Source organism: Python bivittatus, unplaced genomic scaffold, assembly GCF_059951505.1.
Source record: "Python bivittatus isolate LINGU-HERP-01145 unplaced genomic scaffold, Pbiv_v1 ctg000330_np1212, whole genome shotgun sequence".
NCBI lineage: Eukaryota > Metazoa > Chordata > Lepidosauria > Squamata > Pythonidae > Python > Python bivittatus.
The window spans coordinates 59,099,204-59,117,719 of NW_028277058.1; positions in this window are offsets into that span (position 1 = coordinate 59,099,204).

Sequence of the window (18,516 nt, forward strand, 5' to 3'; positions counted from 1 at the left end):
CCTCTAAAACAGTGTTGTCCAAACTTGGCCACTTCAACTCCCAGAATTCCCCAGCCAGCCCCTAACCCTAACCCTAACCCTAACCCTAACCCTAACCCTAACCCTAACCCTAACCCTAACCCTAACCCTAACCCTAACCCTAACCCTAACCCTAACCCTAACCCTAACCCTAACCCTAACCCTAACCCTAACCCTAACCCTAACCCTAGCCATGCTGGCTGGGGAATTCTGGGAGTTGAAGTCCACTCATCTTAAAGTGGCCAGATTTGGACAACACTGCTCTAAAATATTAGCTATCCCTCCCAGCTTTGTGTTATCTGCAAACCTGACAAACCTTCCCTCCTCTGTCTCATCTAAGTCACTGGCAAAATACGTTGAGCAGCCCAGGGCAGAATCCGCTCGATACGCCTCTTCAAGCCAAAGTGGAGTCATTAACTGGCACTCTTGGGGTACGGTCATTCTGCCAAATGTGAGTCCATCTACAGTAGTAAGAACAAGCTAACACTAAGAGAATACAACGAGAGAGTTTGTCAAAGATTTTGCTGAAGTCCAGGTGCACTGTATCTATGGCATTCCCCAATCTACTAAGCTCTTAATTCTTAAATATTAAGTATTAAATTAATAGTAGTTAGACTTGCAAGATTTGTTTATGACAAACCCATATTGACCCCCATGAATTCTAGCACACCTATTCAAGTGCTCAGAAACTGACACTTCTATAGTCCTACTCCCCCTTTTTGAAGATGAGGACAACATTTGCTTTCCAGCAGTCTTCTGGGACACGGAATTTGCAGATTGCCAACAGTTACTTCAGGCCCCTAAGATGCAGTCCATTTGGCCCTAGATACTTGAATTCATTTAAATGTGCTAATTTTTCTCTTACTGTCAGCTTGTCCATTCAAAGCTGCAGTTGTCTATTTCCTTACTATCAGTGGCATGATGATGACTAGCGAGACCTCCATTTACCTTCTTAGAGAAGAGAGATAAATAGGAGTGAAGTTCTGCCTTCTCACTTACCAAATCGCCACTTTCTTCTTGCAAAGACATACAGGCAGTCCTCTACTTGCGAACTTTCATGTTGTGAACTTTCACCAATATGAACAAGATGGGCCCGGAAGTAAGAACCGGAAGTCGGCGCCGGAAGTTGGGAGAAGGCAGGGAAGGGTTAGTTTGCATTGGAGTTGAAGTTCCCAGAAAGGGTTGGTTTACACATCCCCGGGTGAGGCAGGAGAGGGGGCAGAGGTCCCCTGCCTCGCCCAGTGACAGAGTGCACTGCATAAACTCACCCTTTCTGGGAACTCCAGTGCAAACCTCCAACCTCCTGGAAGGTGGGAGAAGGCAGGAAAGGGTTAGTTTTCAGCACGCCTCTGTCCCCTTTCCCCTCTTCTCCCCCCCCCCCCGCCGCCTCACCCAGCGACGACTGGCAGCAGAAGATGGGGCTCCTCTGCCCACACCGCTGCCCTGCCTCCCTCCTCCTCTTTTTTTTACTTTTTACTTTTTACTTGGTAGTTTACTTACCTCTTGGAAGGTAACCCGTTCATAAGTAGGAGACTGTCTGCACATCCCTGTGGCTTTCCTTTTGTTTCTAATCGACCCAAAGAGCCCTTGCTTGTTGCTTTGGGTACCTTTGAATCCTTAGCCCTTTCTGAGCTTTGCAGGGTTTGACTACCTCGTACTCTTCTTTGGTTCTGTTCTGTTCACCCTTTCAGAGAGCTCTGTGTGAATGCATGCTGGCCTCCTTAGATTTCCCCCAGTTTTCCTTCTTGTAGGAATTGTTTGTAATTGTCCATTCAGACTTTTATTTCACAGGATTTTGCACCCTTCCTGGACTCTTCTCCTTCAGGATTTCAAGCCACTGGAGCTGACCAACTTTCCCTTAAAGTTCATTGCTGAATGCAGGGTTTTGTTTTTGTGCCTTCAAGTCAGTTTTCTTGGCAAGGTTTTTTGGAAGTGGTTGGCCCTGGCCTCCTTCCTAGGGCTGAGAGAGAGGGACTGGCCCAAGGCCACCCAACTGGCTTTTGTGCTCAGGCAGGACCAGAACTCACGGCCACCTGGTTTCTAGCCTGATGCCTTCACCACTAGACCCAACTGGCTCTCATCAAATGCAGCTTTAATTCTTCTCAATTCTTTCCTGCTTGAATATCATGAATTCAAAGATTCCACAATCACTTTCCTCCAAGGCACCGCTTCTTCGCCACTTCTTCCCTGTTAGTGAGGTCTGAGTTCAGAATAGCAGATCCCTTTGTTGTCTTTTCCACCTTCTGCAAATGAAGTTTGACCTATGACTCTTGGCACAGTGAGGTTCCCAGCCAATGTCTGGATAGTGGAGATTCCCCCATTATCATTGCCACATGCCTCTTTGAGTGACTAATCATCTCACGCAGGAAGGCCTCATCGGCCTGCCCAGGCCATCTGGAAAAAACTCCCACAGAGGCACCACAATTTTTCTCTCCTTTTATTCCTGCCCAAACACTTCCCATAAGATTTCCATGCTCTAATTCCTGAACTGTGAAAGTATTCTTTTCCTTGATCTATGGCAGTGTTGTCCAAACTTGGCCACTTTAAGATGAGTGAACTTCAACTCCCAGAATTCAGAATCCACCCATGGCTGGCTGGGGAATTCTGGGAGTTGAAGTCCACTCATCTTAAAGTGGCCAAGTTTGGACAACACTGATCTATGGTGATACATCCCCACCCTTTCTACTGGAAACGCTTCTTCCAGTGCTGGGTGCCAATCACGAGAATCGTCCCCTCAAATTTCAGGGATGCCTGTCACATCGTATATGTCTTCATGAGTTAAGATTTCTAGCACTCCAGTTTATTCCCCCCACTTTGTGTATAATATATAATGCAGGCATGTTCTGGTTACCTCTCTCTTCACAAGTGACTCTTGTGTCTCATCCCAAAGTGAGGCACTGATTAAAATCAGGACTCGGGACAGCTCCCAGAAACACCAGCCTTGACAACTGACTTTAAAGATTTCCCTGAATCCAGCTTGACTCCTAGGGAATACATGGCATGACCACGTTGGTTCCTTGGCAATTGGCTGGAAATCATTTTTCACTGCTTTCTTGGTGAAAGCTTGGGGAACCTTTTGCAGAAGCCACTTTCAGCCTTGGGACTGTCACCAACTTTCATTTCAGTAAAGCACTGGAGGGTGGTTTCCAAAATGCCAGGTCAGGGAAAGAGAAGAGTTATGGCTATTCTTCTCTTTTTTTTGCCACCGTTAGAGAAAGCTGTCATGCTGTAAATATTTACTGTAGTCATCCCACCTCTTCTCACATTGGCTGAAGTGTTTCTGCCGGCCTTTTATATCGTCAGAAGAACCTTGTGAGGCAAAGAGAGAGAATAACTTTAATAATGCTAAAGAGGGGGGATAGTTTTTAAGAATTGAATCTACGCTGACATCAGTAGGTAGCTATGTGTGTCTATTGGTGTGATCTCAAAATATTACATCTGCTCTCATTTATTTTCTGAAAAGTTGTACACTCTTTTAGACTAATAAAGCCCATCTATGTAGACTCTGTAGAGAAATAAACAAGGCACTGTTTGGGCTGTATCCACATAGCACACTTAACCTAGTTACTGAACTAACCCACTTTCTGTTTGTAACTATAGTTTGAAACAAGCTAATACAGCAGTCTGGATTTGCACAGCCAGAAATTAAAAGAAACCAAAATTAAACTAACCAAGTTTAGCATGTCATGCAGATAAAATGCTAGACTTCTAACTGACCCAGTTGTGTTTGTTCTGTGAATGCAGCCTTGGTCTGGGTGGGGTGGGGTGGTCCCCTGAAACATTTTGCACGTTAACAACACCACAGAAAAGACGAACTGCCGCCTTTCCGTCAAGGTCACTTGTTTTTCCAAGTTGCTTCCGAATATGATCTCCTTATCCTGACAATGCTTGCAATGACAGTTCAGAAGCTTCAGTGATTGCGGTGACACACACAACAGGCTGCAGTCCAGATGTCACTGTGTCTATTGACTCTGCCATCAGTGATGACATTCCGTAATCCCTACACCCACAATGACATTTGTGTCGTGGCGCTCCCTAGTTTTTCTATCCATATTTCTTTCATACTCTGCCCATTTTCCTTTCCTGAGTTGGCCAAACCGGGGCCAATATCAGTTAAGATGGAAAATTTAAAGCTGATGCTTTTGGCTTTCCTGACTTTAAAGTAGAACATGGACCGTGTTTGTTAATGTCAATAAACTTATTATCCAGCACCCTTGAGGTATTACAGATGCTTGGTTCTAATTACAATAGAAATTCTGCTTTACTATTTGGTTTTCTTTTCAAATATCACTTATTTTGAATAGTATAGATTCACACGTATAATCCACTTGTTTAGATAAAGTTCGATTTAAAAAAGTGATGAAGGTGTTGGACTAAGAACAGAAACCCAGGTTCAAGTCGTTCTTCACAAAAAAACCAAGGTTTGTTTGGGTTTTTGAATAAGCCCTGATTCACTGGGCTTGCGCCATGCATGAAGGGTGGGAAAGGGGTGTCCTAGAGCGGGTGCTAGAATTCAGTTTTGTTTGCACCAGCTTTCTGAACTCCCCAGGCTATTGACCACAAGGAGGCAGTAGATGTAGAGCTAATGAGGGAAGCGACTCTACGCTTGTCTAACTCACTTTGCAAGTCTCTGGGGAACCTTTCTCTGGTTTAGGTTCAGATCAAATGCATGCATAATATCGGATCAGTTCTGGAATCTCCTACGTTCCTGTTATGTCTCAGGCTGTTCAGTTTCCAGAGGTGTCTGCAGTGAAGCAGAAGGTCAAGATGGCAGCTACAATGGAGTGATTGCCCCTCTTTAACATACGTCAATGCATGCAAAGGGGGGGGGGCTTCAATTGCCTGATTATGGCCACCATTTGACCCACCTCTGCCTATTTCATCATAATATTGTCAACCATGCTCAATTGCTCTTGCCAAATTGTGTAACTGTGTCATACTGGGAAAGACATCTATATTTATAGGTTCTTAAAAAAGTGTTTTCCTCTAAGAAATACTGTATTGAGTTATTAAAGGACAGTGCATCTGTTGTCAATATCATGCAAGCTTCCACTGCATTTCTAAAATTATGTTGCTATTTTTCCAACATAGATATTAAGGGCAGGGGATGGAGAACTGTTAATTTGGAGAACCATTAATTCTGTAGCTGTTAAATGAATGTCTCTCTCTCTCTCTCTGTTTATTGGGGGTTGGTAATTGTGGAAAAGAATCCCAATTTTCCCACCCAAAGCTAATGTTTGATAACATATGTTGAAGTCCTCCAATTACCCCTACCAGTGGCAAATGCAGATTTTTATGTGGTTATCCATGTATTCCTGCCAAGAGATTGGCAAATAAATGATGAAGTTTGAAGATGAAGTTAATCTTGTTTATATATAACACAAAACACATCTGTTGAAACAAGCCAGAGCAAATAATTGATTTTCATGCTTTCCTTCCCCTGTTGTCATCCTGCATACCTGGGAGACTTTTGCAAACATTTATTTTTTCTTTCACTGAAGTCCAGATTGTGATCTCCAGACTAGAGACCTGAATCACAAATACTGGGAGGCAATAACCCATGATTTCAAGTTCCCTTCTTCTGGAACAGATCAAAACTTGGACCAAGATTTCCTGATCAGAGAAATGAACATGAGAGTTCAGTCACGTGTCTACAAGAGCATGGAAACACAGCTTAACATTTTGTGCAATCACCATTTTATGTTGAGAATATTTCCCACCCACCCCCAGCAAAATTCACACTGAAGTTCTCTGCATGCTTGAAATAAGCCACATTGAATTCCTTAACATTTATTTATTTAATAAACAACTACAGGATAACGTAAGATAGACTGTATAGAAAGCCATAATAATAAAATCATAAGCTTTAACTAGATAGAAATGCTCCAATGCCTTTTTCGGAGAAGATCTAAAATCTGCCATCAGAATCAACAACAGGATGAGTGTGTGCACTCCTGTGCAACAGTATGCTTATTTTATCCTCTCCATATCTCTTGATGATTCCTGTTCTCCCTAGGTAGTAGAATCAGAAAAACATCATGGTTTCAAGAATCTCTCCTTGCCTTAAGAGTGATCCAAAGAATAAATTTGGAAGAAATGGCCTATTACTGCATATGCTCAAATGGTCTCCACAAGGGAACTGCAAAATAGGGAAAAGTGAACTACAGCATTACATTCCCAGCTGAATGACATTTCAGAATTATCATGCAAACGCAGTCTTTGACACTTATCTAGTTCCATGCAACATGACATAGACACTTCATATCACCAACCGTCTAATGCCAATTAGAGTGAGTGCAAAAACCAACTTTCAGAACTGACGTTCCCAGGTCAGACAAACACCAGATTTGAAAAAGACCTGATGATTCATGTTCTCCCTAGGATATTTTTCATTTCCATGCTATTTGGGTGTAAGAATTTAGCTGGAATTAATTATACAATTATATAAGTATTTGTATATGTATATGGTATTATATGCTTTCAGTTATGCTTCTCTGATGGCACCTTTAAGTGAAGAATTCTTGTTATGATGCCAGTTTGTTAGAATGTGTGCCTTGACCAGTGTTCCTCAACCTTGGCACAGCTGGCTGGGGAATTCTGGGAGTTGAAGTCCACACAGCTTAAAGTTGCCAAGGTTGAAGAACACTGGCCTAGACAGGAAACAATAGATTCAGGATGTACATTGTTGCTGTAAAGAACAGGATCAGCTACTTAGAAGAACAGACAGAGCCTTCATACCTCAAAGCTGCTAAGGTGCTTCCAAGGAAGGTGTCTGTATTATCTTCACACCATGAATCAGGCCCATGTCTCCCTTAGAGTTATCATGTTTCCCTTATCAGTTATAAAGCAATTCTCTCTTTTTAGGATCCTATTCGTGTATAAGCATGCTCACATTTTCTTTGATCAGCCTTCTATATAAGACCTATGTAACGTTGGGGCTCCTGTTTTGGCTTGCCTGACCAGAAGTAACTCATTGTGACCTGCTAACTTTGCAGCTAAAGTGATTCTTTAGATTCTCTCCAGTTGTTGGCATTTCTTGGGGGAAGTTTTTCACTCCATGTTCCCACCAGAAAAAAAATGTGTCCAGTTCAGGGATGGTTGTGTGTGTGTGTGTGTGTGTGTGTGTGTGTTTGTGTGAAAAAAAATCAATATGACAGCTGCACCATACAATCAAAGCCCTGTTCTATTTCTGTGTGCATTGCATGTGTGATGTACATAAAAAAAGAGCAAGACTTCAATGGTATGGTCACAGCCACCATCTTGACTTTGTTGACACTCCCTCCCCATGCATGCCCCTGGTCCAGTTGGGCATCTCTTAACAGGAGCTGTTGAACAGATCAATTTTCTCCTTCCCATAGAGTTCAGCAAGCACTTTCTGCAGTTTCTCCAAGCTCCATTCTTTTACTTCATTCTCGTTGTTTTTTGCAATGGCCGCCCATGAAGCCCTCTTCTTCTTGTCCTTCATGCAGCATGCCGCAGACCAGATGTGGCTGGGTTTATTGACCCGGTGCTCCGAGAGATAGTCCTTTCCAAGAATGACCCCCACAATGACATACATATCATGGCAGGCCTGAGCTTCTTTTCTGATACGATTCTCATAGTTTGCCCAGGCATCTTGGTTGAGTTTGCTGAACTGAGGCACAATGTTAGTCAAGGTGGAAGTTGCCGCTCGGCTGTCTCCATCAGGTTGATGGCCCACTGGGTTCAAGTGTCCCCTTTCAAATATTTAAGGAATGGACATAATCTCCAAAGGTGGCCTGGCTCTTCTTTATCAGATCAGCAGGAACGTTGGCTTGACGCTCATCTTCCATGCTCTTCCCTAAACTGGGATCTACAGTCTGGAAAGCAAATGGAATGGAGTTAGTAGCTCACAGGAAACATGCAATACTGAACCAGGTTTGGGGATCAACAGAAGAGAGAGTTGATCCTCTGAGGGGAGAATCTGGAGAGTTATAGAAACCCCTGTTCAGTGCAAGGATCCAAATTAAAACAGTCCAGATAAACAGCCTTCCAGTCTCCACTTGAACACTTCTGGTAAAGGGTACCAGACTGGAAAATCCAAAACACATCCTGGAAGACCGCAAGGGCAAAGCAGTCCCATATTCTTGGCAAGAAAATTCCATGGGTGAGGTCATGAAGCATCAACACCTAGCCAACTTTGGATGAGCTAAAACAAAAAAACTGAAGCATTATTGGACCCAGTTAGATAATGAGAACATTTCAGGGATGTAGCCTAGACCGGGAAGTCGAACAACCCAAAATAACGTATTGCCAAAAAAAAGTATAGAAGTCACCAGGAGATCTGGGATAAAGTCCATTCGGGGCTATGTCTGCCTGTCTATCAGCCCAGCTGATCTTGTAAGGAAGTCTGAGAGCTAAAATGAGAGGGAAATGTTCCAGAGGAAAGATAAAATTGAGATGTAATTAGGCAAATCATCTCAATTTGGTGCCTTCTACGTTCATTGGACTTCTGGTGGCCACTTCATCTGCTGGAACTAATCTCCACTACATGTGCTGTTGCAAGATGGGAATGGCAAAATCCAACCCATTTGGAAATCAACAGATCACTATCTGGAAATCCACCTCATTTTGAGATCAACAGGTCAGGAAAAGCTGTTGCAGGCTAGAAATGAGATCTGAGCCACAAATCTGGCTCATCCATTCCAGAATCTACTCTTTTTTTCTTTTAACTGTAGGAAAATTAATTCATTTTCTCTGCTACTTCATTATACAAAATTATTTCCAGCTAATTTTATGGTGATGGAATTGGATGATTTAGCATAAAAGTCTTTAGCTTTTCTAGTTGTTGTTTAGTCGTTAAGTCGTGTCCGACTCTTCGTGACCCCATGAACCATATTGCGCCAGGCCTTCCTGTCCTTCACTGCCTCCCTGAGTTTGCTCAGTTTCATGCTCATTGCTTCAGTGATGCCATCTAACCATCTCATCCTCTGCCGTCCTCTTCTCCTTTTGCCTTCAATCTTTCCCAGCATCAGGGTCTTCTCCAAAGAGATCTCTCTTCGCATTAGGTGACCAAAATATCTGAGCTTGAGCTTCATTATCGATCCTTCCAATGAGCAATCAGGGTTGATTTCCTTTAAGATTGACTGGTTTGACCTCCTAGCAGTCCAGGGGACTCTCAAGAGTCTTCTCCAGCACCACAGTTCAAAGGCATCAATTCTTCAGCGCTCGGCCTTTTTTATGGTCCAGCTCTCACAGCCATACATTACTACTGGAAAAACCATAGCTTTGACTATGCGGATCTTTGTCGGCAAGGTGACGTCTCTGCTTTTTAATATGCTATCTAGGCTTGCCATAGCTTTCCTCCCAAGGAGCAAGCGTCTTTTAATTTCATGGCTGCTGTCTCCGTCTGCGGTGATCTTGGAGCCCAAATAAATGAAGTCTGTTACTGCTTCCATTTCTACCCCTTCTATTTGCCAGGAATTGATGGGTCCAGATGCCATGATCTTAGTTTTTTTAATGTTGAGTTTCAAGCCAGCTTTTGCACTCTCCTCTTTCACCCTCATCAAGAGGCTCTTTAGTTCTTCTTTACTTTCTGCCATTAGGGTGGTATCGTCCGCATATCTGAGGTTGTTGATGATTCTCCCTGCAATCTTAATTCCGGCTTGTGATTCTTCCAGCCTGGCATTTCTCATGATGTACTCTGCATATAGGTTAAATAAGCAGGGTGACAGTATACAGCCTTGTCGTACACCTTTCCCTATTTTGAACCAATCGGTTGTTCCATGACCGGTTCTAACTGTTGCTTCTTGGCCCGCATACAGATTTCTCAGGAGACAGGTAAGGTGGTCTGGTACTCCCATCTCTAAGAATTTGCCACAGTTTGTTGTGATCCACACAATCAAAGGCTTTTGCATAGTCAATGAAGCAGAAGTAGATATTTTTCTGGAACTCTCGTGCTTTCTCCATGATCCAGCGAATGTTGGCGATTTGATCTCTAGTTCCTCTGCCTCTTCGAAACCCAGCTTGTACATCCGGTAGTTCTCGGTTCATGTATTGCTGAAGCCTAGCTTGTAGGATTTTGAGCATAACCTTGCTAGCATGTGAAATGAGTGCAATTGTGCGATAGTTTGAGCATTCTTTGGCGTTGCCCTTCTTTGGAATTGGAACGTAAACTGACCTTTTCCAATCCCGTGGCCACTGTTGCGTTTTCCAAACTTGCTGGCATATTGAGTGCAGCACTTTAACACCATCATCTTTTAGTATTTTAAATAACTCAGCTGGAATACTGTCATCTCCACTAGCTTTGTTGTTAGCAATGCTTCCTAAGGCCCACTTGACTTCACTCTCTAGGATGTCTGGCTCAAGGTCAGTGATCACACCAGCGTGGACATCAGGGACATTAAGATCTTTCTTGTATAGTTCTTCTGTGTATTCTTGCCACCTCTTCTTAATCTCTTCTGCTTCTGTTAGGTCCCTGCCTTTTTTGTCCTTTATCATGCCCATCTTTGCACTAAACGTTCCTTTCATATCTCCAATTTTCTTGTAGAGATCTCTAGTCTTCCCCATTCTATTGTTTTCCTCGATTTCTTTGCATTGTTCATTTAAGAAGGCCTTCTTATCTCTCCTGGCTATTCTCTGGAAATCTGCATTCAGTTGCTTATATCTTTCCCTTTCACCCTTGCTTTTTGCATTCCTTCTTTCCACAGCTATTTGTAAAGCCTCATCAGACAGCCATTTTGCTTTCTTGCATTTCTTTTTCTTTGGGATGGTTTTAGTTGCTGCCTCCTGTACAATGTTACGGACCTCCGTCCATAGTTCTTCAGGCACTCTGTCTACCAAATCTAATCCTCTAAATCTATTCATCACCTTCACTGTGTACTCACAAGGAATATGATCTAAGTCATACCTGAGTGGTCTAGTGGTTTTCCCTACATTCTTCAATTTAAGCCTAAATTTTGCAGTAAGAAGCTCATGATCTGAGCCACAGTCAGCTCCTGGTCTTGTTTTTGCTGTCTGTATAGAGCTTCTCCATCTTTGGCTGCAAAGTATATAATCAATCTGGTTTCAGTATTGACCATCTGGTGATGTCCATGTGTAGAGTCGTCTCTTGTGTTGTTGGAAAAGAGTGTTTGCTATGACTAGCTTGTTCTCTTGACAGAACTCTATTAGCCTTTGCCCTGCTTCATTTTGTACTCCAAGGCCAAACTTGCCTGTTATTCCGATTACTCCTTGACTTCCTACTTTAGCATTCCAATCCCCTATGATGAAAAGGACATCTTTTTTTGGTGCTAGTTCTAGAAGGTGTTGTAGGTCTTCATAGAAGCGGTCAACTTCAGCTTCTTCAGCATCAGTGGTTGGGGCATAGACTTGGATGACTGTGATGTTGAATGGTTTGCCTTGGATACGCACTGAGATCATTCTGTCGTTTTTGAGGTTGTACCCCATTACTGCCTTTCCCACTCTCTTATTCACTATGAGTGCAACTCCATTTCTTCTAAGGGTTTCTTGCCCACAGTAGTAGATATAATGGTCACCCGAATTAAATTCACCCATTCCCGTCCATTTCAGTTCGCTGATTCCCAAGATGTCGACGTTCAATCTTGTCATCTCATGTTTGACCACATCCAGCTTGCCTTGGTTCATAGATCTTACATTCCAGGTACCTATACAATATTGTTCTTTACAGCATCGGACCTTCTTTTCGCTTCCAGATACATCCACAGCTGAACGTCCTTTCGGCTTTGGCCCAGCCGCTTCACTCTTTCTGGAGCTACTTGGAATTGCCCTCCGCTCTTCCCCAGTAGCATATTGGACACCTTCCGACCTGAGGGGCTCATCTTCCGGCGTCATATCTTTTAGCCTTTTGACATTGTCCATGGGGTTTTCTTGGCAAGGATCCTGGAGTGGGTTGCCATTTCCTTCTCCAGTGGACCACATTTTGTCAGAACTCTCTGTCATGACCTGTCCGTCTTGGGTGGCCCTGCACGGTATAGCTCATGGCTTCACTGAGTTACGCAAGCCCCTTCGCCACGACAAGGCAGTGATCCATGAAGGGGAGCTTTTCTAGGGATGAGGCTAAACGAATGTTTTTGCTGAATTGCCCTTCAATTTTTTGGCTTCTCCAAATTTTGTGGTACAGTTTTCTTATGGAAAAAAGTAAGCAAAAATGCCTATGTGAAAGGAAATGCAATATTTTGGAAAAGAGTTACAAAAAAGGCATATGTTTAGGAAAAGTGCTTGCAAACATAGTGCTAAAGTTCATTGCAAGTGAATTTTTATGTGAAGAATAGCACTTATACATTTTCCTACACACTTTAAAAATAATATTTGAAAACTTGCAGAAAAGGAGAAGGAACTTGTGCTTGAAGAATTGAATTGTGGAGTGTTTGGGGTTCTCTGAGCTTGGTTGTTTTCTTCCAAACATTTTGTTACCCAGCTAAGTAACATCTTCAGTGCTAGAATGGAGTGGAGTTCGCTCTCTATTTATATACTGTGGCATGCCTTGCCAGTGTTGGTGGGGGTGGGTTTTGGGTTTTTTTTTTAATTTATTCATTTATTTATTTTTCAGAGCATGCGAGAGGAATGGATAACAGCGGCGCCAGAAGTAAATCTTAATAGTCATTTGGGCTTTGCAAGGAGGGTAATTCTCTGGTGGCCGTTGACAGCCCTGTTTTCAGTACCTGCTATTTACATAGCTTTGAATTTTCTGTAATGATACAGTCTGGTTCTTTTGAACACAGCCAGTTCTCCCTGTAATAGTCCTAAATAACCAAGATTTAATCTCTCTGCATCCATTATCAAAGGCGTATCTCGTTGATATTTTATTCTATTGCTTATGGCCCTTTCAGAGTGAGATAGGAGGATAGGAATGGGACAGGATAGGCAAATGCATTTGTGCAGGATAGGCACAAAGTCATTGAACTCGTCCCACTGAGTTGAGTAGCTCACCATTATTTGAAGATATTCTTATACCTGTGTGAGTATATCTCCATAGTTACTGTTTCTCTAATTGAAGTTAGAGAAAGCAAAGTGGTTCCTGGAGCATCACTGGAGGTTGGGTGTCCCAGGACAGAAGGGGAAAAGGCTCCCTTACAGCACCCTCTGCTGGTCATTGGAGGTGAATTGACAAGGAACCCACCTAGGAGCACCCAAACTGCAAACGCTCCTCTCTTAATTCAGAAAGTCCTCGCACATTAAACAAATCCATAAGCAAACCACATTCCTGTGTCAGCATATCTCTAATTACACTACAGCTGTTTATATCTGATGCCGTAGCACCTGTCAACATTCTCCCAGCACAGGACTTCCTTCTTATCCATGTTTTCTTGGACCCTGACATATTCATTTCAGTGTATCGCTATCATTCCTGCACAAATCCATAAAGTGCTCCTTTCAGTATTCTCTCCCTTCAGCTGCAGCCCAAATTGTTTCGTTACACTCTATTTTTAACTCATTGCATTTTGCTTGGGTCTTCTTGGGGTGTACTTTGCATCCATTTCCCAAACAACTCTTTTAATTCCATTCAAAGAGCTCTGCATTTTCTCTGCCTCTTTTAATCTTAACGTTAAACCATTAAGATGTTCAAATTACATTTCAGAAAATGAAAATGAATTGGCCGCTGTCCCGATGACCAGTTTGTAATGGGGCAAACTACAGCATTTTGGTTGATTAGGCAAAGACTCTGGGATGTAAGCTGGCAGGGCTTGACTTGGAGAGCTAACTCACCCTGTTCTCGAATGTTCGATAACAGATGCCTAAATCTAAAACAGATTTAGGCATCTGTTACCGAAAGAATTGGCGCATGGCCTCATTTTAACCAATGTAAGTCATAGTACTTATCAGATTGCTTTTGCAGAGGCGCAATTAAATGCCTTTCCGCCACAGGTCCTGTTAGGAAGATTCCAGGATATGCCTCTCGTACAAAGATTTGTAATAACTTGTAATAACTCAGAAATAGAGTTGGTGGAGCACATATGTTTGGTTTGTGGATTGTATACTAATTGATCTGAGACAAACCTGTATTTCCCCTTTACTGATTTTTCAACCAGGCCATTTAAACCATGTATATGTCTTACATGCATCCATCTCTAGGGCCAATGTGCTCTAGCCACATGGATTAGATGTAGGAAGAAACTCTGTGCCGAATGATGCTTCCCATGAAATGTCAAAATGTATGCTGCTTTCTTTCTTTGCTATGAAGTTCATTCTTGAGTCCTTTGCAATAAAACATTCAGTTTGGTTTAGTTCAGCCTGCCTTTTTAATCTTAACCATTCCTTGTTCCCTTTGACTGCAATCTTGGCAAGCATCTTTTTCTGTCCCTATGCAGTAACTTCCTCTCACCCTCATTAAGCAGTAATCATTCTCATTGCTCTTATAATTAAATAATTATTACATTTTTAAGTTGCTCCAGTGATCAGCAATGGGAGCATTGAAGTTCTCCCGTGTGACACCTCTCCTTGGAGACCTGCGCTGGACTTCAGGTGCAATTCAAGTTGCTGCCCTCCTTCTTTGAACACCGGATCTCCCAAGATCAGACAAGTTCTCACTCTGTTAAGGAAAACTTTGGGGGCGGGGGGGGGGGAGATCTGGGCATGGAACTGCTATGAGTACCAAGCCCCATGACAGAATTTTTGTTTGATGATTCCTTGGAGACCAAAGATATTTATAATTTTAGTTGTAATTATTAATTCCTGTATTGTTACACTGGATTTTAAAATTATTTTAAATCTTTTTTCTATAAGAGGGGATGTAAGACAGATCTCTTTGGACTGAAGTAGCATAAAAGCGATAGCAACTGAGGTAGGGAGGGAGGAGACAAAGATTTTAAAAACTTGAATCCAATAATTCTGACAGCAGTCATCTTTGTAATAACCTGCCGCGGCATTTTGGATTGATATAAATCTGCATATTAGCAAATAGGAACGTCAGAAGACTGTTAACTGTGCCACGATGGCTAACCAGAGGTACCCAGGAAGCTCACAACCATGGAGACTTCCACTCTTCCTCCCAGCAGCTGGTACTTCAGGCAATGCTACTTGTGATTCAGGGGGAAACACGCAAGCTTAAAAGGAGAGGAGCCGGGTGGTGCTGACTGAGACAACAGCTGACTGGGGTGTGGCAGCAGCAGTGGCTCCTCCAACCATCCTTCCCCACTGCCCCCCACTATGGCTTCCAGTGGGGCTCCCCACGACCAGCTTTGTTGAAGGTGTGGGGCAAGGGGAAGCCCATGTGCTGTGTGCCTGCAGGCCCCAAGGTGGACACTCCTTCCCTGTCTTCATTATTTCTACACCTATAGCCAGGTGGGCCATGAAAATGTCCGGTCACCTTTTAAAGCCATTTTCATGGATGGTCACCACCCCTGCTGTGGCAGCAGAGTCCATAGTATTAACGGTATTGTCTTGAACCTGCTTGCGTTCAGCTTCTGAAGATGCCCCCAAGTTCCAATTTTGTGAGAGGAGGAAGAAGCTAAAGACTTACTGTTACACTCAAGCCTCATTCTCCTAGGATTTTTGTCGTTTACTTAAATATCTTGATATTTTAAGTTTTGTATGGTGGATATCATTTGTGGCTTTTATATTTTAAGAACTTGCAGAGTTCTTCTTCCCTCTTATCTACCTTCTTAATCCTATGCCGTCGATTAGGTCCAGTTGGTTAGGGTGGGTCTGCTTCTGGTTGTTGGGTGGTTTTTGCCATCTTTTGTTCCTTGTTTTTACTATTATATTGGTTTGTGTGTATGTTTTATTGTGAACTGCCCAGAGTTGCTGGGAGTTGGGCTGTGTACAAATTTAATAAACAAATTCCAGGTAATTTCATGGACAAATATTTACCATGTTTGCCTATCTTCAATAATGTGCAACTCAAATTAAGGACATGCCTGAAACCACCTCCAGCAAGTCACAAGGATGCCAATGTTTTGACGCATGTGCAATGATGTAATTACACAAATGCCACTGTAATAATTTTCTATTAAGTGTGTATTAAAGGGAACAGGTATTTTAAATGGGAGAGAGTAATACCACAGACGCTTACACATTAAGATTATCCAGAAATGCCTTTCCTGCTCGGTTTCATTGAATTACAGTTGGAAAGCTGATGTGAGTTAACTTTGGATTAAAACCAGTGTGATGTTTAAATGAACCTTTGCAGGGATGCAAAATTATTCCAACCACTGTGGCTTCTCCAGAAGGAGGTTCTTGTGCTCTGGAGCTGTTGTGAGGGACTTCTGAAACTTTTAAAGCTGGGATATAGCAAAAAATTGTAGAGCCTGGCCTAGTTTATATGGCACTCAGCCACAATGCGGTTGTTCAGTTTTGCCTGAACCTACTCACTGTGATTTGCAAGCCATGGTTCATAGTTTAGCAGAGTTAGCAGGTATGGAGACTTGCAGGCTAGCTGGATCCTTGAGCTGCGATAACCCAGAGTGTTCTGTAATAAAGCCCCATAGTCCACTTCCAACTGGAGCCTGGGGTGGGGTTTGGGGGAAGCATTAGAAGTATCTTTGTTCCTAAGCAGTCAGCTTCTCACCAGTCTCAGAGAAGCCAGATATGTAGAAACAGTGATTTCCTGATTGGGCCCAGAGTCCTGGGAGAACCGGATCCAGTAAGAGGTTCCAACTGGCCGGGAGGTGCAGGCAGACCCACGTGACTTTGTCCTTTCTTTCCATGGCCATTTTTGCTCCATTAGGTACCATTTTATCTACTCCCATTCTCTATCCTCCCCCCTCCCCCTCCCGTTCTTTCTGTTAATGATTACTAGCTTTAGTAGGAAAATTTATCTCTGGCAACTAGGGCTGGCTAACCCATTTTCTCACATCCTTTGTTTCCGGCATTCAAATAAAAATCCATAATCCTTTATTGCAACAGTGTTGCGTTTCTACTAGCACCATGCACTCCAAACCCATTTCAGCCTGGTAACCTGGGTTAAACAGGGAAAACCAAGCCATGTTGCAACACTTAATCCTGGGAAGGAGGCAGGATCTCTTGTTCCGCCCCCACAGATTTCAAAGGAAGGGCATCATTTCCCTATGCAAGAACAGGCAACGGCATTCACTCTCTGACCCAGGTGGAGCTTTTGCACCTGGGGGTAGCCACACCCAGGAACTCAAAGAGAAGGGAGTACGTGGGCAGAGATCAGGCAGAGAGATACCTGAAAGGCTGCTGTTGATGGACCTCGCTACCCAGTGTCCTGGTTTCAGGTTACACTAATGTTAACCAGTTCAGCCCCAACTGGCTGGGTTCATATTGTGCTAAACCATTATCATGATTTGCAAACTATGTTAGGCAAGCCAAAACCAAGCAAAGCGCATTCATTGTATTCACATGCTTGCAAATGAAATAGTAGATGCATTTGCATTCTGTGCCAAGCTTAGTTAATGTTCATCTTAGAGAATGATTTCTAGCTTAATGTGTTGTGCAAACCTGCTGCTTGACGACTGTTCAATGTACTGTGTGGACTCAGAAAACAGGTCAATTCAGTAAAGCTAAACATATTGTGTGAACGTACAAAATATGATTTTGCACGTATAAACCTGGGAACTGTGGTATTTTCAGCAAGCCATGATGTGACAAGGACACCATGTCAAGGCAACAATTGAGTGCAACAGCCACCATCAGGCTCTCATATGTACTCTGGATCCCCCTTGTGCCCAGTGGCTGTAATTACTACCTAAAGCAACGACAGCGTATTCGGTTCTCTTTGTGTCCATCTGAAACATTTGCTAGGAATGAAAAAAGAACCAAGGAAATGAATGTAAGCATGAGCGACGGGCCTGGGAGGACAAGAGGACTTGCTCTGCATTCAGGAAATGAGTCTCAAACATCAGTCCTTGCATCGCCAGACAGAAGCTCCGAATCTTCATGCAGCTGAACTGGTCAACTCATCTTCCTGGCTGGAGCAATTCCACAGTTGGGGAGGCTGGAAGGGAATGACGCCAAGCCACCATTTTTGGACCCGAGGAAGAGGCCACCCCACCTTCCTGCCACATCTGCAGTTCCTGCTGCTGACCCGGGGCCTTGCTCACAGTTTACTCTGTAGTGTAACCTGACAAGGCCAGGATCCGCAGAAGCCTTTTCTCAAAGGGGCTGCAGAACCACGTAACATTTGGTCAAAGGTTGGCATCATGGTGCCCCAGGTACCACCTGCCTTCCAGCACTCTCCAGATATTTCACACCACTCCACTTAGGCTCATTCAAGAAAACAGGACGGAAAGCTATCTTTTACTTCCAAAATGCCTCTGGCTTTATGAGAAAAAAGATAAATAAAAAACAAAAGAGCAGGGGAGGGGGGCTGTAGTAGTTCAGTGCCTTCTTTGGAAATGTAACATCAGCCCAGAAGAAGAAAGGTATGCTGGCACCACAGAAAGCATTGGGTGCTTGTGCGTGCGTGAGGGTTGAGGACATCCCATTTTCTTCGAATTGGCAGCTTTTCGGCGATTGGGCAGCTCCAGTTACGGCCGGCTTTTCGTGCTCTTGTTCTCAAACTTCCAGAACAGAACAGCCACCTAGTTGCTTACCTGGTAACCGCTGATGGCTGCAGGG